We start from the raw sequence: 26095 nt of genomic DNA on the forward strand, positions 1-26095 counted from the left end.
GCACTGAGGTCGTTAGAGATCTAGCTTTCTAGAATCATCCCACAATACACAGAAATATCTATAGAGTAGATCAATCTATCTGTATCTACTTCTACATCTATGTTGACAGAGTGTCTGTCTGTCCTTCTGTCTGTCTGTATATCTATCTAATTTATTTGGCACATTTCCCTAAAAAAGAGGTCTGAAGTTCGGAGTGCTATAGAAGAAAGAATGTCATGGGGTTTGAAGACTCTCATGTCTGCCCATTAATTTATCTGTTTATTTAACACTCAGTGAGGAAGCCGCTGTCTGCTGAGAATACAACAGGAGGTAAAAGTCTATGAGGAGACACGCAAATCATGTCAGACAATGACATTACGATGTGATCAACAGTACCCCAGCAGCAAGCATAGGGTTTTCTGCAAACAGAGACATGGATGGCAGAACCCGGTCTGAGTGGTCAGAAAAGGCTTTAAAGAGAAAACAAGGATTATATTAAATTGAAAGGAATGGGTGAAAGTAAGCAAGTGAAGTTACAGTAATCTGATTTCAAATCACGGTTTCACCCTTTCCTGCCCGTGGGCAACACACTCAGGTCTTCTGAGCCTGAGACCTTCCTCTGTGCAAGAGTGACAGTAATGCTGCTTCAGCTGACTGGGGAGAAACTACAGGAGGAGGCAGGTTTAAAGCCCCCCCGTGGGGCCTAGCATATCCTAGGAGTATGATCCATGCTGATTTCCTCTTTTCAAACAGTGAGCATAAGGAACACGGGTTTTTTTCTTGATTAAGACAATTACTATCATTGTCCTTTTGTACATGAAATAGGATAATAGGTAACAGGGGGAAATGCCTTTTCTTTTCTCTTTTTCCTCGTTTTGCTCATATCAACCTTTCTTGAGATGGAAGCGTCATAAGGAGACTTTTTACAAATGAGGCCAGATACTATTCTAAGCACTTTACATATTTTGTTCTTTAATCCATATACAAACTTTTAAAGCCTTATGGGACAGGTACTGTTGTTATCTCAATTTTCCATGTAAATGAAATGAGTCAAAGAGAGTTTAAGAAATTGCTTAATATGGCTCAGACACTAAATGATCAAACTGGAATTCAAATGCAGGTCTCCTGGCTCCAGAGTCGGTTCTTTGAATCACTGTACACCATACACAGCTATGATAGAATGGGTCCACTGTATATTATAATAACCCACAAATGGTTTCTCTAGAGTGCAAGCAGAAGGCCAAGAACAGAACGCAGTGAGCACTAGCACTGAAGTACCTGTGGAAGGAGAAAAGCCCAGAGGAGATGGAGCAGACACCAGAAGAGACAAGGAAACTTGGTTCTGCCCATGCAGAACCTCTTGCCTCTTCTTGCTTCCGAACAGAACACTGATGATACTCACGTATCCGCCCTTCTCCTCTTACATGATGTAGGGGAAACTGATCCCATCCCCAGCTCTAGAAATAAATTCCAATCATTCCAAATCACTCCAAATGGACAGAGGCATATCTCTCTATATTCTTATTGGTCCAACCTAGGTTGGCCCCATAAAACCTAAAAAAAGGACATATTACATACATTGGTAATTTCCCTCTCTGTCTCCCACTGAATGTAGATATGAAAACATTTTTGTTTGCTGAGGTTAGGAGCCACCTTGAGGCCATAATGAGTCACAAAGTTGACAATGAGAAGGACAGAACAAAGAGAATCCAAGCAGAGACAGACACCCGTTGTACCCTGTTCACCACTGGTTGTGTTCTTACCTCTGTACTTCTTATAACTTGAAAATTGCATAACAAAAAAAAAATCCTCATTATTTCAGCCACTTTAAGTTTTATACTGTTTGAGGCAAAAAAGCATAGTAATTGATATCTCTTTGGAGGCAATGCAGGAGAGGGCTTTAAAAAGGAAATATTCAACCATATTAGGCATTTCAGAAAGAGGAACTAATTTCGGAAAAGTCTCATGATACAGTTATATACACCTAATTTCTAAACTATTTGACCAGCTAGCCCATGGTGAATCTAGGAAGTGTCTAACACACGTCACTGATTGCCCAGAGTATTAAGGGAAGGAATGTGAGGTAGGAATGGAAGGACCAAGTAAACCTCGCCACTCAGTTCCTTGGAAGTTTATTCAATTACACAGATTCATGCCTGCAAATAATACTGTACTTTTGTATGTAGTCATTCTTACAAACTGCATCCCCAAAAAATAGAATCTGGCTCTGAGGATCCCATGTAATAAAGTTGGAAGGACTCTGTAATTAACCCTAGAGTAATTATCTTCACCCCAAGCAAACCACACTGGAGTTGGCATGGGGCTTAGCTGCCAAGAATCATATTACAAAAAGGTTGGAGGGAGCAATTTCTAACATTGTGCCCATGGTGTAGAAACCTTTAATGGAGCCAAACGCCAGTCATTCTCAGAGCTATGCAGAGATTAAGGTAAGTGAAAACCTCCAAAGCTCTATTTTAAGCACCAGTTTCCGTCTTTAGCCTTACCTGAATATTAGATGTCTGCCATCCAGCGGCATCACAAAATCAAAGGAGCTGAGAAGCTGGAGAGATCTAAGAGGTCGTGAAGACCAGCCTGCTTCCCAACATGAGATTCCTTTTAACACACCCCTGACAGGCAACTGAATAATTTCTACTTAGGTGCCTTCTGGGAGCCGATGGTGGAGAATCAAAAATACAGGCTTGGAGCTAAACAGACTTGGGTTAACATTCATCTCTGACACTTAATAGTTGTCATCTAACAAAATCTGAGTATTAGTCTCCCTATTTAAGATGATTAAAACAAGATTTTATTCTACAACCTTGTTTTGGGAGAATAATTTGTTTTGAGAAAGGGAATACTAGTTTACTGTTTTGTCCCCTTTTGTTGTCAGAAACTCAGAGTTTTTATGAAATTCCTGCGGATGTGAATCTGTAACTGGCCCCCCGCCACGCTTCCGCACTGATCCTCGTGTCTCCTTCCGTGGAGACCTCTTCCTCCAGCCTCGGGGAAGACAGTGGTTGAACCCTGGCCGTAAGACCTTTGACTTAAAATCAGCCTGAGACATCTACTCTTGTGAGAAGATTCTTCCTAAGATTGTTTCATTATTTTCTCCTGAAGTAGCGGAAAGGTCAGTGATCTTTGGCAAAGGAATGCACCCTCGGGGCCTTTGGCATCTAATTCTCCAATGAGAAAGTTGGATTAAGGTATTTTATGATCATAGTTTATAATATATTTGTCTTGTCATACGATTTCTGAACTCGTTATTTATTGCGCATCTCCCTCTGTATACTCAGGAGTCTGTAAATGTTTCATAAATATCGCTCTGTGGATTAAACGTAGTATTTCAGATCTGTGCTCACTGCAAGTGAGGACATAATACATAAGAAACTATCATCTGGATGCTGGACATCTATTAGAAAAGCTAACAGTTATATTAATTTTCTGAGTGGTTGTATCACATGGCCCATTTATTTCTATTTTACTAAAACCTCTAGTTTTTTTTTCCTCCCGCACCCAAGTCCTGAGTTGAAACTGCAGTTGTACTGGCTTTATAATTCCAGATATGATGTTTAGCCTCTAGGGTCCCAATTTCCCATCTGTAAAATGGGAACAATACCCGCCAAAATAATTGCTGTAGAATTAAGTAAGGTGATACACACAAAGTGCCTAAGATCCAGCATATGACAGAAGTTTGACAAGTACACTTTCCTTATGCTGCTCAACTCCTTTTTTCAGTCCTAACCACTTAAGTGGAGGTATAAGTGAGTGGCACGGTGGTAGATACTTGGGGGGTTAAGTGAGAAAGAGATCATCATTAGAAAGGATCACCATTTTATCGTCTCTGGCAATAATGCACCTTGGGGTCCAGCATCTGCTGACGGTTGTTGTCAGATGAGTATAGGGATTCCAGAATCCCCTTGGATCGTTATAATACAGCCATTAGTGTGTGACCGGCAACACGCGGGTACACCATGCTCACAGATGCACACACACACGCACACAGACACGCACCACACTCCAAATCTGAACAGCATTCGAGTCAGTGAAGGTGTAGTAGAAGCTGGCTCCTTTGTTGTTCACTGGCTTATGAAAGGAACCAGCAGTTTTCTACTTCAAGATGATGACTTCCTGAGTTTATGGGTTTAACCCTCAATTCTTCATAACAAAGTTGGAAGGATGGAAAGGCTTCTCAACAATTCTATGCATTCCGGTCTTCGTGACTGACAAGAAGGTTCATCCATGTTAGCCAGCCTTTCATTACCAGCTCCACTCTGCTAATAAACTCCACCAAAAACAGCCACCCCGACAAATTGACTTTTCCTGTGGAGAAAGTTCTTTTTCCCTTTTTCCTACTTAATTAGCTACACTTAAGGCAGGGTGACTGGGGGGAGCTAGGAACATTATTTAAAGCTCTAGAGAGGGCCTTACTGTGTCCTATGACAGCAAACCAAATCCAACCAAGTGTATCAATTGAAACTGAACAGACCATATTCTGCTAAATGTACCTTAATTGGTAGAGAATGTATGGTGTGATTTCAAAATGGCATTTTAATGATTCTGGGGAGGAAAAAAACAGTCATTTGAGCTTAAAATTTGTTCATCCACTGATTCAACAACTATTTACTGAGTAGCTACTATTCTGGGCAATTTAGCTCACTGCAATGCCATGGAGGTTTGAGTTAGAAAACTTAGATTAGGTTTCCATTTTCACCACTTTCTAGAAAGTGTTCTTTTGTAATTCACTTAAAGCATATCTCTGTAAAATAGAGAGAATCATATTGATCTCACAGGGTTAATTACAATAATAAGAGTGAATATAGCAAATTAATAGACACTCAGTAAATGGAGGAGATTGTCTTGTCGTTGCTGCTGTTGATGTTAGAAATACTGAAAAAACTTTGAGAATTTCCCAAAGAAAATTTGCTTTGAAGTTTGGAAGCCTGAGTCAACATAAACAAACTAATGCCACCCAAGGTTAATGACAAAGAGATTTACTTATTGGATCTTGAAAGTGTTGTGTATGCTTAATCTCAGATAAATAATCTTTTTATTTTTATTTGGGGGTTAACTAAAACTCCAAGATGATTTTTCCAAATAATAGAATCAACTTCATTAATAATCAAATGGTATAAAGCTTACTATTCTAGCACAGCTAAAACCAGCCTCACAGAATCACCTTACCCACACTGCTTCCTGAGCCATCACTGATACATGAATTGAGGAGGTAAAAAATGTCAGCCTCTCACTTTTTGTTTTGCAAACATACCAAAATGAAATAATCAGGGGGAATATTAGTAAATTAAATCTATCTTTATGAATGTATATTATGCTATCACTAAATTAATAATTTTTATGATTTAGAAAACCAGCTTCCTTAAAATTTAAAAAAAAATGCACTTTGTATTGGACACCACCCACCACCCATTGCTTTGTTACCTTTTCTGATTTTATTCAGCAATCTTTCTGCCTTATTTTGCAGGCAGTCAACTTTTGGACTGATTTGCTTGCGTTTATGGGTATTCTTACTGAAAGGAATTGGTTTAGAAATAGGCATGTGACATACTTCTATGCCCACACTGGGCTCCTACTCCAGCCCTTCGTGCGCCAGCAGTGCTCCCTGCTAAGACAGATACAGCCATCACCAAGGTGTTTGTGTGCCGTGGAGAAGGAGCAGAAATAGCTTGGGCCCCAGCTCTGCCTCTAGTCGGGGCAAGATCACCATTGCCCTGCACGTGCATCAGGCACCTGGAGGGAGCAAAACCAGCTCAGGACCTGGCCCTGCCTCCAGCCAGGACGGAGACCCAGAGCCAGCTCAGAGGTGTGACTCAAAGCTCTCAGGCCCCAACCAAAGGGGAGACTGCCACCACATCCTGGAGAAGCCCAACTCCCTCAAGCCCCCTGCTGCAGGACCTCAGGCCCCCGTCCTACCCCTAGTAAGGCTGCAGGTGCCACTGAGCCTAGGAGAAGCACTGGCTTCTACCTGGATGCAGGTCTAGCGCCTCCGACCCCATCCCCACCACCAAGGTGGCAGCTGCCAACATACCCCAGGAGAAGATGCAGCCTGTTCTCACTTCAGATTCAGCTCTCCCACCAAAGCCATTGGGTACATGTGGACTGTGTCAGGAGGGTCGCAAACAAGGAAGTGCCCTCAAGACTAGGACAGGCAACTAAATTAATTTCATAGTGACAAACAGAGAAAGTCAAACAAAATGAGAAGACAGAGGACTATGTTTCAAATGAAAGAACAAGATAAAATATCAGAAAATCCTAATGACACAGAGATACATAATTTATCTGATGAGGAGTTCAAAGCAACAGCAGTAAAATGGTAACTGAACTTGGGAAAAGAAGACTGAAACACAGTAAGAACATCAACAAAGTACTAGAAAATATATTTAAAAATCAGAGTTGAAGAAGACAATAACTGAAATAAAAAATAGGCTGGGAGGAATTAACAGCAGATTAGGTGATAGGGAAGGATGCATAAGTGACTTGGAAGATATAGTGGAAATCAATCAGAACAACAAAAATAAAAGACAAGTTTAAAAAAATGAGGACAGTGTTAAAGGACTCCTAGGACATCATCAGGCATACTAACACTTGCATTATAGGGGTTCCAGAAGGAGAAGAAAGAGAGAAAGGGACAGAGAACATATCTGAAGACATAATAGCTGAAAACATAACTAACCTGAGAAAGTCAACAAAAACCCAGGCCCAGGAAGCACAGAGATTCCCACACAAGATGAACTCAGAGACATACCTCAAGACATATCATAGTTAAAATGGCAAAAATTAAAGATGAACAAAAATATTTAAAGGCAGCAGAAGTAGAACAGATTCATATACAAGGGAATCTCCATACAACTCTTAGCAGATTTTTAAGCAAAGACTTTGCAGGCCAGAAGGGAGATGTATAATATATTTAAAGCGCTGAAAGTAAAAAAAAAAAACAAAAAAACAAAAAACAAAACAAAACAACTATAACCTAGGACACTCTACCCAGCAGGGTTATCACTTACACCTGAAGGAGAGACTAAGTTTCTCAGATAAGTAGAAACGACAATAGTTCATTACTACCAAACTGACCTTACAAGAAATGTTACAGGGTTTTATAAGTTAAAAAGAAAAGGCTATAACAAGAAATAAGACAATATAGAAAGGAAAAAAATCTCATTGGTAAATGCAAATATGTAGGTAAAGACAGTAGATCAACAACTTAAGCTAGTTCAAAAGTTAAAAGAGAAGAAAATTGTACAATCAAGTATAATTTCAGTAAGTGGATAGACATGAAGATGTCAAATACAACATCAAAAACACAGAACATGGGGGAAGGGAACAAAGTATGTAGCTCTTTTAGAATGTGCTTGAACTGAAAGGATTACCAGTTTACAAGTAAATATATTTATGGGCTGACATATATGACCTTCGTGGTAACCACAAATCTAAAACCTAAAATAAATGCAAAAAAATTTAAAGAGAAAGGTACTCAAACATGATGCTAAAGAAAATCATCAAACCACAAGGGAAGACACTAAAAGTAGATGAAAATAACAGAGAAGAACTACAAAAATAACCAGAAAACAAATAACAAAATGGCAATAAGTACATACCAATCAATAATCACTGTAAATTTTTATGGACTAAATGCTCCAATCAAAAGACATAGGGTGGCTGATTGAATTTTTTAAAAAAAGGAAAAAAAAGATCCATCTGTATGTTGCCTACAAGAGACTCACTTTAGACCTAAAGGCGCACACAGACAGAAAATTAAGGGATGGAAAAATATAGTTTATGCAAATGAAATAAAAAGATAGCTGGGGTAGCAATAGTCATATAAGGCAAAGTAGACTTTAAAACAAACGTATTTGTGTTTCACACACATTTCTCATAGTAGCCCAACCACCTGAATATTTAGTGAGCTTCCCTCACACCAGAGGTGTTGCTAAAATCAGCACTCATGAGGGCAACTGGAAGTCCCAAGGGGAAAAAATACAGTAGTTACTTGGAGTTTATATGAATAAGCAACTGAGTTGAGCAGGGACCAGGCCCTCTTTTGTACAAGAGGACCTCCTATTTTTAACCAGCATTCCTCCCCTTCCCCCTTCTGGGCAACACTGACTGAGATGCCGTGAAAATACTGACACATGAGAGCAGCTTTCAGTGGGAGAAAGGGAGGAACACCTGACTGCCTCCTGGAAAAGGTGACAGGTGGAAGGACACCTGTGAGCGCCCCCTCCCGGTCACTGAACAAACACAGCCAGCTCACACGGAGATGCTCAAGTGCCTTAAAAAGATGTGGCTCGGGTGTGGCAACCTCTCTCTGGAACTTCTCCAGGACACTCCCATTTGCTCTCAGACATTTCAATTTCATTATTGTTACTATTAGTAGCAGTATAGAGCCATAGAGGGTATTCTAGTAAAAGGAAGGGGAGAAAACACCAACAGAAAAATAATCGTGGACATTCTGTTGAATGTACTTCCCTACTTTTTCTAGAAATATTTTAAACAGAATGCTGTTCATTTGCTATTTTTCATTCATTATATCACGGACATCTCTTTATTCCAAATCATAGTATCCGTGCAGCACTACCCTTTTATGGTTGTGGTGTAGTCATAGAATGGAAAATGAACTCTCCACGGATGGTATTTCTGATTGGTTCCTTAATTCTCCTGTTTGGCTCTGTCCTCCATTCCTTCCTCTCTTCCATTCATCCTTCCTCCTTCTCTCTCTTCAATAGAAACTGACTGATTGCCTTTCCAGTCCCATGAACTAGAAATCCTTGAAGAGGGGCGCAGTAAGAAAGGCAAGGGCCCGGAGACTGACAGATGATCTAAACTGCAACTCTCGCACTCACGCCTTGTGTAGCAAGACCGACATTTGTCTTTCCCATGATGGACACACACTTTGGACAAACTAACTTGCCTTCCTTTGGCATTCTTCACCAAAGTGGGGCTTCTACTTTAACTCTCCAAGCCCACTTGCAAGCACCTCCCAGTGGCTTCTCCCGTCCTTCTCATCTTTCCATCCCACTTTTCCCCCTTTATTTTTTAAATTTATCCTCTTCCTTACCCAGATCCTTTCTCTCATCCTGCAAAGATATGCTTTGAAAAACAATTTTTATTTTCTATGATGGGATGGATTCCATGAGCAGGAATTTTTAAGAGTCTATAACTACTTGAGCTCTATATCTGTTCTTATTAATAAAGATCTTCAAACTTTTGAATTTGCATATTTTCATCCAAAATACATGGTTTATCATCATCTTGTGGGGGAGCATGTGCCATCCATTTCACAACTTGACCTCTTCTCCAGCAGTTAGTGACCCTCCTGTTTCACTTTACATATCGTCTTGATGCAACAGAGAGGCTACATAACATGGCGATTTTCAGAAGTATGATAAAATATAGATACACGTACATCCCAAGACATTAAACTGTTCAATATGCAATGCATGTGCCAGGAATGTTGTTCTGTTTTGCAATACTACAAAACCTGCATAATTTTATCATGACTGAAACTAAAAACAAAGGGAAGATTGCTAAAAACAAAGATCAGATTGTGCACCCACCTGATTCTTCTTGACCCTCTAAATTGTCTCTTATTCACTGGATTGTCACTAAACTCTCCCCTTTCATATATTCGCTTAAAAAAAGAAAGAAAAATAGTATAATTTGCAAAATTAGCAACAGGAAACGAATTAAATCAGGAAGCAAACAGACTGGTCTCTAGTCTTAGGGTGCATCCCTAACCCATCTGTATTCTGAAGGAGTCTCTTTATACCCATCTTGGGATTTGTACCTTCCTCATCTGTGCATTAGGATGTATTTTCTACAAGGGGGAGGAGGGTGTAGGATTTATAAGGGGGGGGTAGAAAATTGCTAAGGGTTACTGTTACTGATTCACGTTTTTGCTAAAAGCCTGATTAAATATCAAAAGAAAAGTTCCACTGCTGGAGAAAAATAAAAGCAATTAATGAGAAGCAACAGAATTGGAGCCAAGTGTTCCTATGTGTAATTTATCAGCTTCCCAGGAGTGATATACATGTACCTAATCTCTATCTCCATCTCTGCCTATCTATCTAGACGTTCAGATGGGTATCTAGATAGGTAGGTAGAGATATATACAGACATAGATGTTTAGCAGCAAAATTCATAACCTTTTACTGTAAAACATCATAATTATAGATATGCACTGCTCAAACTCCAGGGGCTAACAATTTCTAAATGATTGCTATTGTTAGACATTTCCTGTGCATTCATAGCACAAGTGCAGTGCACTATATAATGAAAAACTCACCCTGCCTTCAAAGAGCTTACAGACATCACCAGCGCCCATTCATAGATTTATTGTTCTGGATTTTCTCTACACTAGAACAGTTGTTTCTTTTTTCCTTTTTCTTTTAATTGAGAGGAAGATCAATCCTAAAGCCACATGGTAAGTTAGAACAAACTTTGCCTTTGGAATCAAGGATTTCTAAAACCAAGTCCACTGTTGAAAACTGTTCTCTTGTTGAAATTAACAATGAGAGGTCTAGAAGGGAAGTCGGAGATGGATCCTGCCTGCATTTTGTCACTTTAAATTCTAACCCATCTAAAGGTCAAAGACAAAGATTGATTATTGCAGCCTGTGACCCTGTCTGGCTACAGTGACAGAGGATGTCAGACAACTCTAGATTCACATCTTACTTCCACTACCTACTAGTGACCTCACCCCTCTGAGCCCTAAGCCAGTGTCCAGTGGTTCTCAAAAGCCTCTGATCTCTAGCAATAGCAAGCCCTATACTCTTTTAAGAAATGCAAATTTGTTTCAGGCCTACTGAATCAGAAATTCTGGCTGTGTGGCCCAGCAACCTGTCCTCTGAGTGACTGTAATTCTTGCAAAAGGTTGAGTTCCAAAGATCTATGGTTACAAGCAGTGATTATACACTGGGGCCACACCACAACGCTCACCTGGAGAGCCACTGATTCAACAAGCATTCTGAGTTCTTGTCACTGACATATCGTCATATGCTAGACACACAGAGTGCAGGGTATAGCCATAAGAATAAGACAAAAAATGCTTGCACTTCAGTTGAGGGGATCAGATCACTAAGCAGGAAGTTTGACCCCAAACCCGTATCAATTTAATAAAAATATATAACTCTTAATTTCACATTAAGAACACGACAAAAGTGTCCAGAGAGGAGGTACAACTCTGCGGGGTGTTGTTACCAGACAATTCCTCCTGAAGGAGGAAAACAAGGGGGGTTAGAAACAGACAGATGTGGAGTTGCATCCTAGGCCTGCCGTGAAGGGGCCAAGTAACCCTAAAAGTTACATTGCCCTGCTTCTCAGGTTCCTCATATAATACACGGATGATACAGGGACGATAACGAGGGTGATGATAGTGACGGAGATGATGAACACCATTTCATGGTATTTTTGGATTTAAGAACAAAAGATGCACACAATGTTTTGGAAGAAGTCTGACACCGTCCAGTGCCTTCAAATTCCTTTTGTTCACTCCCTTTGTACCATAATTACTTCCACCTATTCTCAATTATTCCTTGCCATGAACTGTTGAAAGAACTTCTCTCACACCCTCTCAAGTAATCCTTACCACCTCCATGAGGCTGATATGTCATCCCAATTTTAGAGATGATTTGTCCATGAAAAATAGAGGGAGGGAGGGAGAGAGAGAGAAGAAAGAGGGAAAGAAAGGAAAAAGCCTTACATGTGTAATAATCTTATAATGGGAGGTTAGTATTCCCTGACATCCTTTGTTAGGTACTGCTGATACCTGACTCCTTTATATGCAGAACTCAGCATAATAACCAGCATGCGGTAGGCTTTCCGTATAAATCTGTATCAATAAAAGGCAAAGAAATGGAAACCAAATACAATTCTTTTGATATTGCAACTGATTTTTTAGAGTAGGAAAAAAAGATATACTTAACAAGAGTGTAGAATGGCACATTAATGATCTGAAGAAAGAGTTTGCTAAAAAGCAATGATTAAATTAATTCTTGTGCAGCACTGTGACCCATACCTGCAAAAGTATAGCCGTATGATCAGTTCATGCTTCAGTAAGGCATATCTGGAAAAGTAAGAGTGAGGGTAAAGGTGCCGGGGGACTAATAATCACATTTGTAAAGAAATGTATAGTTGCAAAACAATTTTTATAAACTATTTTATGTAACCTCTTCCTCTACCTTATGAGATAAACAGAGATGCATCCCCTGTTTTAAAGAGAATGGGGAAGGCTGAAAAGCTTTCATTCTCTCTGATTGTGGAAGGAGGACTCTGACCACATTTGCAGTCCTGTGACCTTTCTTTTATGGTCTGTCATCCCCTGGCCTATAAGAGACTTGGCCCCAGTGCATCTGCTCCACATTCTCCTTTCTTATCTCTGAATCTATCCTGTGAGCCTTTGTCAACTGCTCATTACGTTCTAGCGTCACTGGGCTCCCATCCCCTATTCTACCACACAGCAACCCTACCAAACAGAAATGAGTACAAAAGATTGATCATTCTACTCTCTGCTCTTCTGCTGGGGTGAAGGGATTAGAGAGAAAAGGAAGGGAGTAAGAAAGAGGTGATTCTTAGGTAACGAAAAATAGGAGGAGAGTCAAAGTAGAGACTTAACAATCCTGTAGAAGTGCGAATACTAACTGCTATATATAAAATAGATAAAAACTAAATTTCTGCTGTTTAGCACAAGGAACTATATTCAATATTTTGTAGTAACCTATAATGAAAAAGAATATGAAAGCATATATGCTGTACACCAGAAACTGACACATTATAACTGACTATACTTCAATTAAAAAAAAAAATTCTGCAGAAATCTTTTGCAAGTTTCTCCATTTTGTGGAAGGTTATTTCTACTTTTCCCCCTTTGGATGAATTGATCTAAATGTTCCGAAGAATTTTAAGTGAGAGTGTTATTTTTCTTTTATTCAAAGATTTTTTTCCTTAATATTATTTGTTAATGAAAAAAATGATGATGATAATAATACAACTTTATATTTAGAGTCCTTCATAACAACATGAGAACAAACCAAGGTTGAGAGTAAAGGAATGACTTCTTCAAGTTCACTTAGCTTAAAAAAAGAGCACAGCTGGATCCGGAAACACCATATTCTTTCCATTATCATATCCTGTGCTTGGCACACAGGAATGCTGTCATTATAATCCCTTTAGACCAAATTAATCTATCTTCAAATAGATGTGATTTATATAAATCATATATAAAATTGCCACAAGGCAACTCCTGCCACCCTAGATTCAGTTGAACAGGTGAGACAAACGTGCCATTTTATAGCATGGAACAAGCGATTTCCTACCACGAACGAAGCTGACATCAATTTCAAAGAAACAAAAGCAAAGAAGAAACAAATCAGGTTAGCCTGACTGTTTACAAAGTGAGAATTAGAACCACAACCAGATGTCTGCAAACTGCGTTTGTGTCAGAAGACGCTGGTTTGCAGTATTTCCTCAAGCTTGCTTTCAATTATGAGCTGATAATGACTACTACCTGGAAATAGTGTTTTATTTTCAAGTATATTTTGCCTCAAAGACCTACTCAGGTTCTCCAGGAGGCCTGTTAATAAGAAACATTCCCTGCTGCATCCTCAGGAAGGTGGGATGATGTCATGAAATGGGCTTTGGAGTTGGGCAGAATCAGTTTCAAATTCCAGCTCTGACACTTCAGTTTTGTTACCTTGGGCATACTGTAGAAAATGGACATCAAGACACTGGCTCCATAGAGTTTCATGAGAAGTTCAAATAAAAATGTTTCTTCCAGTGGCTGAAATTATATTTTTAAAAAATCAGTAATAATATTTATTTTATGCTTTATATGCTTACTATGTGACCCTACCTCATAGAAGGTATTCAAGAAGTATTTGAGAATTGCAGGGATTCAGCAGTTTGTCTTAAATGAGGTAAGTCAAATACACATTTTGGAAAGTCCTGGTGTTGGACTGAATGACTGAGATGGCAAGTCCCAGCCAGAAGATAGTGGAATCTCTCACGGTCGATTTTCACCCCTGTTGTTGAGTGCTATGGCTGATCTTTACTGCTGTATAATCCTAAGGGAGATACAGTATTTACTTTACCATCTGTAATAAGATGGGGATAAGATAACAGGCCATGGTCTTTCTCCCATACAAGATTGTGATGAGGCTGAATTCACATATCATATGTGGAAATGTTTATAAACTGTAAAGTGCTATTCTAGCAGAGAGAAACACCATTGTTACTATCATGACTTGTCCCGATGGTTCATGGTGTTTGTGAATCATAGATCAGCTATGTGGCTGTGAACATGGATCCCACAACAATATTTTTACAGCAAATAAACAAACAAACAAAAAAAGCAGAGGATAAATTTGCTTGAGATCATCATGCAAAGACCACCTAAGGGTTTTTCTGGTGATTGTTATTTGATGGCTGTTTTCTCCCCCCTGGAAAGTTGTTAACTCCCTAGGTTTATATTATTTTCTTCATCCAGGATCAGGGATGATACAGTGAGAAAACAAATCCAATCTCACTATATTTCTGATGTGTTCAAACATAAGCGTATTTTGTGCCAATTTGTTCTTATGAGATTTTGGCACTGTTTCTTGGCTCTGGGAAGGGAAGAAATACTTGGGGTCTTATTTTCATGTTTGTCATTTTATTTGCATGTTGAAATTTGCATCCAAACTTTTTAATCTCACTGAATGGGAGGAAAATATCCTGGACAAGTGGCCACAACATTAATCATATTTCTATTAAAGCACAGTCAAACTCAGTTTATTTTCATAACCATGTACTGAGTATCAACTCTGCCTCACACTGGGTTGGCAGATAAAGATAAGAAACAGCATGGCTCCCTGCTCTCAGGAGTTCAGTGGCTAGTCTGGGAGACAAATGCTTATTTACAATTCAGTGTGATGAATCCTCTGATACAGGCGTGCACAGCAGGACAGGGATGCTCAGAGGATGGCCACTCAGAGTGAGGAGGCCGAAAAAGACAAGGGAGACTCCCTGAAGGAGCTTACAGGCTTAAGTATCAGAAAATTAAAAAAAAAAAATACAAACAAGGCAAATTCTCAAAATTACTAGCTGGTTGTATTCCAGAAAGCAATTCCATCTTTATCTTCCTCATTGTTTTATACCTTGATTGACTTAATACTAATTCTCTTGCATTTGTTTCAAGGGTGAAAAGTACTTTATTTATCAGCTGATCTATTAGAAAAATCTCAGGAGGCAAAGCTGAGATTTGATTTTGGAAGATGGCTGATTATATATTCTTAAAGCTGTTGTAGAGAGATTGGCAATGATGTTTCAGCTCCAAGTAAAATAACTAGCTCCTTTCCCTGTATTCAAAAACAGCAAATTTCTCCTTAAGAAATCATCCTAAATGTGGCATCTTTCTCAAGGTATCACGTACCACATGCCGAAAGCAAACACTGCCATGGTCTGCTGCACCACTCTACTGTTTTTTGAAAGTCATATATTTTTCCCTTATCTTGGAACCAAAAAAAACAAAAAAACAAAAAAAACAAAAAAAAACCCCTCCAACTCTCTAATTTATAATTTAAGAAGTTTTGTTAGATCAAAGGGAGAGAAAGAATGAACAGAAGCAAAGAGTGTAAAAAGCTTTAGTATTTGAGTGATCAGACCATATTTGGAGCAGCCTTTCTCTCTGCTGCTGCACAGCATAAGCAGAAAAAAGACCAGAGAGTGATTTGCTCAAGGTTGTTCAATGTGAGTCAGAAAAGATTGGGTATTTGAATGCAAGGCAGAATTGACATCTTTCTCCCCTAAAAAGGTATTTTTGTATGTGATTGGTTTCAATCCCAAAAAGTAAACACAATCATATTTCATACATTTCAAGCAGCAAACAAGGCGTCTTTGCTTTTCTTAAGGGGAGGAATGTTGGGAGGCTTCAGGGGGAGATTTATTTACTATGTAACAAAAATACACACATGTCACTCAGCAGGGGAATGGGGGAGATCGGTATGGCCTCCTTGGGACCAATACGGAGAGCGGGGAGATAGGACTGGGTAGGGGCAGGAGTGGGCAGAGGCGGTGAAGCAGCAGGGACGGGGTAGCAGGAATTGCTACTGCTTCCTGCACCCTCCTAATCACTTTTATATGTCGCACCTCTGCAGGCCTTTCAGCTCCTCCTCACCACCCCCTCAACCAGCTCCAGAAAATCCTATCTTCACTCCTCACATCTCAACCATGGGCAAGGCAAGGCAACGCAACCTCTTGGTTAAGAGCTCAGTATGCAGTTAAATGGCATTGCATTCAAATCCAAAAGTTGTTAGCCACCAGCAGAGGGACTTTTAGCAAGTTAATTTACCTCTCTGAGCCTCAGGCTTTCCCAACTTAAAAAAAGAAAAAAAAATTAGGGAATAATAGTGTCTGCTGCAGAAGTGGCTACAGAACCCAATGAAAGCATCCATGTGCTCAGTGCACTGCCTGACAACGAGCGTTATCATTTTCATGGCATTATGTTGCATAGATCCTTTTCATTTGCTTGTTTTCACCTAAAGAATGTTGGCCCCCTTAGAACAGCCATAAGTAAAACATGAGCTTCCTCTGAAGCCTGTCCAGTAGGTTTTGTTACTAAATTCCAGTTCCCTCTCATTAGAGAATTTAGCGATCCTGAACCATCTGTGGCTGTGACAGTAAAATTACTCTGTCCAGAAATGACTTTCCTTTCCTTTATAATCCACTTTTCCTTTGCCCCTCTTCTCTACCCCAGGATGTTTGCTTCTTACTAGAGAAACTTATTCCTAATCTCTCCTTTTTTTTTTTTTTTTTTTTGCTTTTGTAGACTGTTAACCCTTAACTACTGTGAAGTCATTTGGGATGCTTTTTATGTAATTTGGTTCACCCTACAGTGTCACATTTTTCAGTAAAGGCAAAGGGTCATAAACCCCCTTTGGCAGAAAGTAGCTTGACTTGAAGATGGAATTTCCTTTTGGACAGAACAGTGCCCCTCCTTGTCTAAGACCATTCTGCCTTCCGGAACAGATGTAACTCAGAACATTAGGATCTAATTTTTCATTATTCAACATCATGTGAGTTGTCTGGTTCCTTCTGGAGAGAGGAAGAGCTGTGCTCTCCTGATTCCTAAGCTACCAAGTTTTCACCTCTGGTGCAACAGGAATGTGAGGGCAAATTTTAGAGAGAGTGGACAAAGTCAGGCCTAATATCACAGTAAAGTGATCTGAAGATCAAACTAGGATTTTTTTTAGAGGCTGAATATAAGGAATAACCTTTGAGCAAATTATAAGGCAATAAGGGGTTGAATTGGATGGGTGTGGTAAAGAGAAAGAAGGGTTAGAATGTAAACCATTAAAGCCAAATAGGTAAGAAAGAACATGAAATAAGGTGAAGGCTGGCAGATAAGACTGAGAGTTGGGGAGAATGCTGAGGTTCTCATAAAATTAGAAAGTTAGAGCTCTGAAAAGCTAGGGAGTTGGGGTTAGTGAATGAGTCCTCAGAGGTAAAAATTGCAGGTCATTATCGATGCCAGTCGTTTTTGTGGTTCCGGTGCTGATACAGAGAAGTGACGGTTGTTATCATGTGGAGGCCCACACAGCGCAATGGAACCACTTACTGAGAACACACTTTCCTTTGGTCCATCTTGTCTCTCCCAGAATTTAGCTTCTTATTACAGGAGCTTATTCCTAATCTCACACCTCTCTCTGTCTACCTTGCCAACTTCCCACTCAACTCAATCCTAGAAAAGTCAGTACAGAGGAGATAATTGCTCAGCAAAGTTGAAGTCAGCCAAGAATTCAAGGGCTTTAATTTGGTTCTATAAGGATAACAGAACTGAGGAAAGGAGACTGTGGGATATAAGCTGGAAATTACTGGCGTCTGTAGAAGGTTTTATATGAAAGTAGAGGAAGTGCTGTTGGGAGGGTTCCCTGGAGAGCAGAGTACGCGGGGGTGGGGGTCGTCTGCTGGGCTTGAAATGAATTAAGTGTGAGTTGATAGGCACCATTTTGGAGGACTGGGTGGGAGGTGGTGTCTATCTGGGACACCTACACATCATTAAAACAAGAATGAGCAAAATGAACATTTATTAAATAGACATGTGAGCATGTGCCTACTGCTTTACACACCTTAGCTCATGAAATCCGTACAACATCCCATGAGACACGTGCTACAATCTTTATTTTACAGAAGAGAAAATTGGCTTGCAGGGAGGCTAATGACTTGCCCAAGGTCATGTAGTCAGTGAGAGGCAGAAGGATGTTCTAAACCTAAGACTTGGCAAATTCCAAGCCACATCCTTCGTATATAGTTCCCAGCCCCTCTATTGAGCATTTGTTAGCAATATTTGAGGTATATCAGTGAAGGAGAGCAGTAGAGAAAAACAGACTGAATGGGCCAGGAGAAAGATCTCAGATGGGAGGAGCAATTGGTGGGGAAGGCGCACTCATCAAGGGCTCTCTTGAGTGCAGAGGGATGAGTGAGGGAATCACGTTGTTGGAAGGTGAAGTACATAAATAAACCAAAGTATTTTGGATTTCCAAACAGAAATCTGGTAAAAATTCATTTTGTATATGAAGAATGTCATACATCAGTGGATTGAAATTGTTGCCTCTTGTCTAAATGTACACACAATAAATATTCATTGGGAAAATGCAGTTATACCACTCAGTGACATGTGACCTTATTGTATTAGCATCCTGATTTTTTTTCCCAAATCTAAGATGCCTGTCATTGATAGACAGATGCAACATTAGTTTATCTCCCATTAAAAGAAAAAACATGTTTTTGATTATAACTAGGAGGTGCCATTAATAGTAGGACATGTGCTGATTTCAGAGATGTTAAAATGGGGATACATCTGCATCCCATATGCTGTATTTCCTTCCCATCTAATTTCTGTGTATAAATTGAAAATTATGTATACTACTTTTTAACTCACTTCAACATTTTCTATTGGGATTGAAATATTTTCAAAACCATAATTTTAACATCTACATAATACTCCACCATGTAAGTAGCTCTTTATTTATTTAATAACCCCTGAATTATTGGGTAGTAGGTTTTTCCTAGTGTCTCATTATCATAAAGAGTGTCAAAGTAAAAAGAAAAGGTTTGAATATAAATGTTAGTACTTGTGTTTCATGATTTCCTTAAAAAGGATTCTCCCAAACTGAATTAGTAAATCAACAGACATATTTTTAAGACTTTAGCTACACATTTCACAACTGCTTCAAAGAAAAGCCATTTTGTTTACACTAGGAAAACAATTCTAAAAGCAGAGCCAGGAAGACCAAAAGAGTAGTACTCGAAGTCTCTTCCCAGGAGCTAAATTCCCTCAGAGAAATCAGCACTGGCTGGACTGCACCGTGTTCTGGCCTCGCCCAATCCACTCCTACTTCCCTTCACCCAGAATCAATTTCAAAGCATGCGTTGTCTTTAGACTGTTTCTACCCATCAGACTAAGGAGGATGCCATGCTGCCTGTTCCCTTAACAGGTCAGAAGTGTCCTAAGACATTGCAGCCTCCTGGGTTCCCTCTTCTCAGGCCAGTGGACGAATTCCTGGGTCGTAATCCTAGTCCAGCTAGCTTTTCTCATAATCTTATCTTTACCTGACAGTTTGAAGGCATCACAAAGAAACTCTCCATGTCTTTTCTGTATGTGTAGGCACTGTCACATTTTGCTGACCAATTTGAGGCCAACAGACCAAAACAGTAATTGCTTTAGCCATCTGTAGTGTTTGCTTTTATGAACTCAGTCCTTTCTGGGGATCTGACCAAAGAAGGCAGCAGAGTCAGGCCTGATCACACTGTGAAGCCAGATTGGTTAAACTCAGATTCACCAAAGAATTGTTGGCTACAATATGTGAGTATTAATAGGAGCTCCCCAATTGACTTACCTTATTCAACCTTGTCTTTCAGTCCAGCGTGTCCTGTGAAAATGTGATATATCTAGAAAGGAGGAAACACAGAAACAGAATGAGTAAGGCATACAGTGGAAAATAAGATAGTTAATATAAAGCATCCAAATACGTTCATTTTTTTCTCAGTACAAATAACAGAATCTCACGCCATAATTCAGGAAAAGAAACAAAAATGCAATAAGAGAAACTAATGTTCCTATCAAGTCACTCAAACATCACCTGTGGAATTTAGACCCATGTTGAGTCTAGCCTCCAGAAATGACCTGGCAGGATGAAACAAGAGCCATTTTGGAGTCATTTACTCTCTCTAACTTCGATTTTCTGAATGCAAAGAGCCCCAGCAGTATCCTACCTCAGTTAGCCCTGGAGGGGTCTCGTGAATGAATCCAGGCTACTTACAAAACGCCTCCGAGACAGCAAGTGCAACATGCCTGTACTCTCCTATGATCTGACTTCTCCAAAGTCCCACATGTTAATCAGCAACTTTAATTCCCACTAGTATGGAAGTGAGTGGTCTAATCCTAAATCTGTAATCATATTCATAAGTATGAGTATTTCCCTCAGCATGAAATAATACTGAAAACATTTTGATGCAATGGGATTTATATATTTCAAAATATGTAACAGAGAAGGCTTCCCTTGGACTATGTTCACTATCTTTTCAAGGAAGTGCATAATTAATCATGATTGATATGCTTTGTTATTATTTTATGAAAGGATGAAGAGTACCGGGAATTTCAGCAGAAACTCTATGATTTCTCTAAGATTCTAGAACTCTACACCTTCAAATTATGTTAATTATCATGACTCAAGATCATGACCCTTTTATTTTAATGTCCAAACAATGTCAGATATTGAGATACAAATTCATCCTCACAGAAATCAAGGTGAAAAGCCTTTTCATTTATATATATTGAAATTATCAGTGTAAACATTTTCACTTGAATACACAGTCTTAACATCGCATTAGTCTTCAATACCATTGTTCTTCCATACTTTATGTAACATTTCAAAAGAAGACATTTTATGCTTTACTAGCTGTAAGACATATGAAATGGCAGCATTAGAAATCAATCTTCATTAAGATTATGGGAGAAGGCAACTGGCATTAAGAAGTTGCACTAGGAAGGGAAAACAGTTTCTTGAATTTGCAAAGGACACTGTGCTGGCTATAATTCATCTAGGCTGGAAATTTCCCAACACACCTAGTATAAGTAGCTTAACAAAAATTCTGATCATTGATGAAGATGCTTTACAGTGAGTCCTAAACTTGTTAAATCCATCATCTAATTTCCCTTCAAGATTCCAACTCACATTTACCTGCAATCACCAAGCAAATGTAAGTATATCCTTTTAAAATTATTCATCATAACTAGTAACCATTTTCTGATACTCTTATTTCCATTTCTTCCAAACTAGAGCTAAAGTAAGTGTTTTGGGGATGTCCTCAGAATGCCCTGCACATAATTCTACAATAGCATGCTTCACATAAGGTGGTGGTTAATGGTTTAGTGTGTTCTCCTTCCCCATCATACTGCAGTGTGTAAAGGAGGTGACCACATCGCAATCACTGATGAGATCAACATTGTTAACAGGCCTGTTCACAACTTCCTCATTCTCTGCTCAAACAAAACAAAACAAAACAAGCGTGGCTTTGCCACTTGCATTACTCTTCCCTACACTGCTCCCCCTTCATTTTAGCATAGTTCTTTCATTTCCAGACCAGATTTTAGAAATCTGTGACTCAGAATTGGAATGATTGGAAGGGAGCACAGAACTAGAAAGCTGGGAGGAAAGGAGATGGGGTCAGGAAGGACAGGACCAAGAGAACTGATTCTCAGGAGAACACAGAAGAGGAAACACATTGGTAAAGTGGAGAGCACACAGCGTGGGGGCAGTGCATCGTACTCAGGGTGCAGCATCATTAGGTCAGAAGAGCATAAACCAGAGAGAGAGAGAGGAAGAGAGGAGGGGGAGTGCTAATTACTGACTTAGTTTGTTATTTTCCAGATAAGGGAGTAAGGGACACTAAGGATAAGACAGTGGTGCTAAAGAATACAATAGAAGAGAATTTTAAAAGTTTAGGGATCAGGTCCTGCAATCCTCTTCACTGGTCTTTGAAAGAGATGAATGATGACTGAAGTCTATTTGGGCATTAATGGATTTCTTTAATAGCAAAACACCCTGGACTAAATCAATGGATGTTTATATTTAATGATATTACAATTACTTATGCTCCCTAATTGTCCTGCACAGTGTCTGCACAGTACAAATTGTATTTCTGTTAAGAGCTCATTGAGTGAAAAGAATGCCTGAATAAGTAAAATTTTATACGGTTAATTTTTCCACAGGGGGAAAAAGTTAAAGGTGAGGATTTAACATTTATGTCAAAGATTTCACACCCCATCGTGGATACACAGTACTTGTTCATCTTTCTTTGATTGAGGATAAAAAGTGTGCTACTAAAGATAATTAAAGGAACAAAATATAAGTCTTAAAATGGAAGAAGAAAGAAAAGAATGAAAGCTCAGGTTTCAAGGTGGACAAAATAAAAGTTTCGTTTATTTAATAAAAATTTGGCTGAAACAAATTGTCAGGTACTGACGACTAAAAGAGACTGTGATCTGAGGATGCTTACAGGTTGGTGGGTGAGAGAAAGGAAATTTAAAAGCAATAAAACTGTTCTTAACAGAGGGACGCCCAGGTTCCACCAAGGCACACGCACAGAAGGAAGAGCCTTCTAAGAGTCAGGGCTATTTTCATAAAACTCATACTTCAAGGATGAACGGTAGTCTGCTAGGCAAAGCGAAAGGCACGCCGGGCAGAAAACAAACAAAATGAAACAAACAAACAAAAACTGCGTACACAAGAGTGTAGCGGTGCAGACAGGCATGTTATCTTCGAAAAGCTCAGGAAGGCTATATAGTTAGAAAACATGAGGTCTTTAATGGGAGGGTATGGGGTGAGGGGCTTGGGACGGTGATACGGATAAGCATGGAGATTAGATTCAGATGAAGAATGTCATGAATAAACAAATGATGTGATTAACTAAGAAAGGACCTTCCCTGAAGATGAGAGGGAGGTAAGTTATACAGACACGAAGACACACAGGAAAACACTTAATGGTTTGTTTATTTACTTATCGTAAGGTAGGGGATGTCTGTGGCATTGGAGAAAGACAAGCCCATAGCAAGCAAAGCTGGTAAAAATGAATCCATTGCGGGTGCTATGAGGAGTCCAGGTGAAAGATGGCAAGGGTGCTGGAGGAGAGGTTAGGTTGGAAAGACATTTTTAGAGTCGAGATTGACAGGATGTGGTGACTGACTGGACATGGAAGGTGAGGGCAAGGGAGATGCTGATAAAGACACAGAGGTTTGTGGTTTCAGAAACTGGGTGGATGATGTGTAGGAAGAGCAGTCCTGGCAGGAAAGGCAATACATTCAGTCTTGGACACGTTGCTTTTGAAGGATTTGTAAGCCGTCTTGGGCTTTTAGCCATAAACAGCATTTCTTGCACTGAGATGTCCTGGGTTTGTTAAGATAATGAGCATCAGGCTTATGATCACCAGACAAGAAAAGAAAGCCAATGTGATAAACCTGGTCCAGGCGGGAGGGTGGAACAGTGTTTCAGAGAAAAGAAGAAAAAAATATTTCTAGGGAGGAATCCTGTAAATAAGAGGAAAACCAAGACACTGAGATGAACTGGGAGTCTGAATTTAAGAAAAAAGAGGTTCAATTGTATTGACTCCATAAAAAATCAGGGTGTGAAAGAGAATTTAGGATTTGGATTTATAAGACTCCGGTTTCCTCTATCTGAAAATTATCAAAGGATATTGATAAGCCCACACCACAGAACATATGAGAATATTAAAGTGATATTTCAGCCGTAACAAAGTGCTTTTGAATTATAAATGACTATATAAAGATTTGCCCTAAAACTATGTATTTTCACTTAATAGAAATGTACTTTCCCTCCTTTCTCCCTCTCTTCCTCCCTCCCTTCCCTCCCTCCCTTCTATCCTTCCTTCGTTCCATCCATCCATCCTGTTGGCATTCAGATTCCATAAGCATTCACTGAGCATTGACTTCAATAAGCACTGCTAGGAAATGAGAGCATCACATTCAAGTCTAGATGAGTTTGATTCCAAAATCCAGAGGGAAGGTATCAATTAATTGTAACTCCAGGACCTGGAAGCAGTTTCCAGGAAAAGGCGACAATGAAGTTGGACAAATGAGTGGGCTTTAGCACGTGGAGACAATGTACTGTGAACAAAGTTGATTCTTAATGAAAATCATCTTGAACAAGACTGCCTTTTTACCAGGCAAATGGCATCCCCAGAGTTTCTGTATTCTTGCTTGAAGATCTAAAATGGCTGCTTTCGGACACGCGCATCCTTTGTTCTGTGAACTTCTTACATAAATGATGACCCAAATCAATGAAAGATTTAATCCAAACCGATGTAAATGCAAATGCCCTAGTTTCAGGCAGCTGCAGTGGTTATTTCTGTACATCTGGGAAACAGCTGTCGAGCCTCATCTTTACACTGGTTTTTGTTTAACTTCGAATGAGTGTTAAGACTGAAAGGAATGTAGGTGATCAGAAGGTGGTAAACATCTTAGAAATATGCAGGAGTTTCTGAGTATTTTTTTCCTGCAAGAGCTTCTAAATGGCCCTCCATTCACAGAGCTGACGTGATGGAAGGTTCTCCTGGACTACCTTTCCGCATCCAAGCACTAAGGGTGCCCAGGCTGGCTGGAAAGTGTAGCATGTTCAGTGATTCCAAAAGCACTCTTCTCCAGTGATTATATGGAACAAGTCATAGCTAGTCACTGTCAAGGTCAGGTCTAAGTGAGTACTCCCCAGGAGGCACAGGTTATGATCGACTAGACCAAAGCTGATGCTGACAGTCAGAGGCAAGGAGCAGGACGTAGTTTCTGGCTGTAGGAAGCTGTGGAGACCGTGCATCTGAGCCAGACGGCTGACGAGATGCCATCTCCTTGGGATTCATACCACAACAATAGGCTAATAGATTTATGCCATAAAGGCATTGACCTTTGTGGGCAGGAACATTTTTCTCGCCAGAGAGAAAAAGGCATACTACGCCCCTGAGTGCTATAGTTTTGACAGTGACTGACAGCAGGGGCTGGCCCCAGCCTCCAGGAAGCGAATGCAGGGGCTTTTGCATTGTTACCCTTTGATTAACTTCTGACATACTTCGCAACATAAAACTCTTACAGGAAAATTGCTCTATAATGCTGGCTGTAACATCTCGAAACTTTGCCAATGAGAGCCAAAATATATCCAAAAGCAGCTCAGCTGGAAATAATGTGTCTGTGTGCAGATGTGTGTGTGTGCATGCATGTGTGTAGACAAGACACTTTTTTAGTTTTACATTTTCTGCTTCATAATTCTATTTTTCAAGCATAGTATTTAGAAAAAGCTTCTTACATGTTGCAGGCATACTGCACATGGAGAGACTTAAGCGAGGCCAAGATGAAAATAAATAATGCATGAAGTCAGAGGCCTGAAGCAAATGTTAACTAATTTCAAAATGGGTCAAAATCACAACAATTAAGTCTCTGACATGTGAAGTCATTTTTTTTTCTCACTAAAATATTAACCAACTTGCTTCACTTCTTCTAGATTGATTTGTAGAGCATGAAAGGTCATTTTGGAGGCAGAGGGGGAATTTGGCTTCTACAAGCCATCCATAATGAGAGCCAATAAATTAGGTAAAGCTCCTGTTTACCTAAGCTGAAATATTGATGTCCAAGCCCACATCGAATGCAAATCTCTCCATTAATCATTTTTCTCCAGTCGGGAAATTCAGACCATGGTAACACATGCTCTGATAGACCTATACATCATAGTTACAGCAACATTAGACAGTGCCTCAGTGACAGAATACAAATATATTGCATTGGATTTCCTTCATTTTCCCCAGCCTGACTTTTATTTGTGTCTGCAGACTCTGCTCTTGGTGTGTGAAGTTTTGACATGGGCTTGGATGATATTTTTGGCTCAGGAGATAACTGAAGATTGGTAGCACGGTTTTCTTTTGTTACCAAGCAAATCGAGAGGAGACTCCCATCTAGTTCCTTAAGTAGAGCATTTTGACGGTCAAGCTCCCTGGGCCCCGTCTTCTCCCACCTGCCTGTTAGCATCCTCTGTGTTTCTCAGACTTGATCCGTGAACCTCTGACATCCGAT

At 39.7% G+C, this 26095-nt stretch overlaps 1 protein-coding gene across 1 annotated transcript in view; it reads right to left on the reverse strand.

The window, feature by feature from the left end:
• Positions 1 to 26095, reverse strand: part of TENM4 (teneurin transmembrane protein 4) — a 2614134-nt gene that overhangs the window by 1604298 nt on the left and 983741 nt on the right. Inside the window, exon 5 of the mRNA XM_032488752.1 lies at positions 19863 to 19914. The gene's annotated coding sequence lies outside the window, so the exon portion shown is untranslated. The remainder of the gene's footprint in view (positions 1 to 19862; positions 19915 to 26095) is intronic.

This window comes from Camelus ferus, chromosome 10 (genome assembly GCF_009834535.1).
Source record: "Camelus ferus isolate YT-003-E chromosome 10, BCGSAC_Cfer_1.0, whole genome shotgun sequence".
NCBI classification, from domain to species: Eukaryota; Metazoa; Chordata; class Mammalia; order Artiodactyla; family Camelidae; genus Camelus; species Camelus ferus.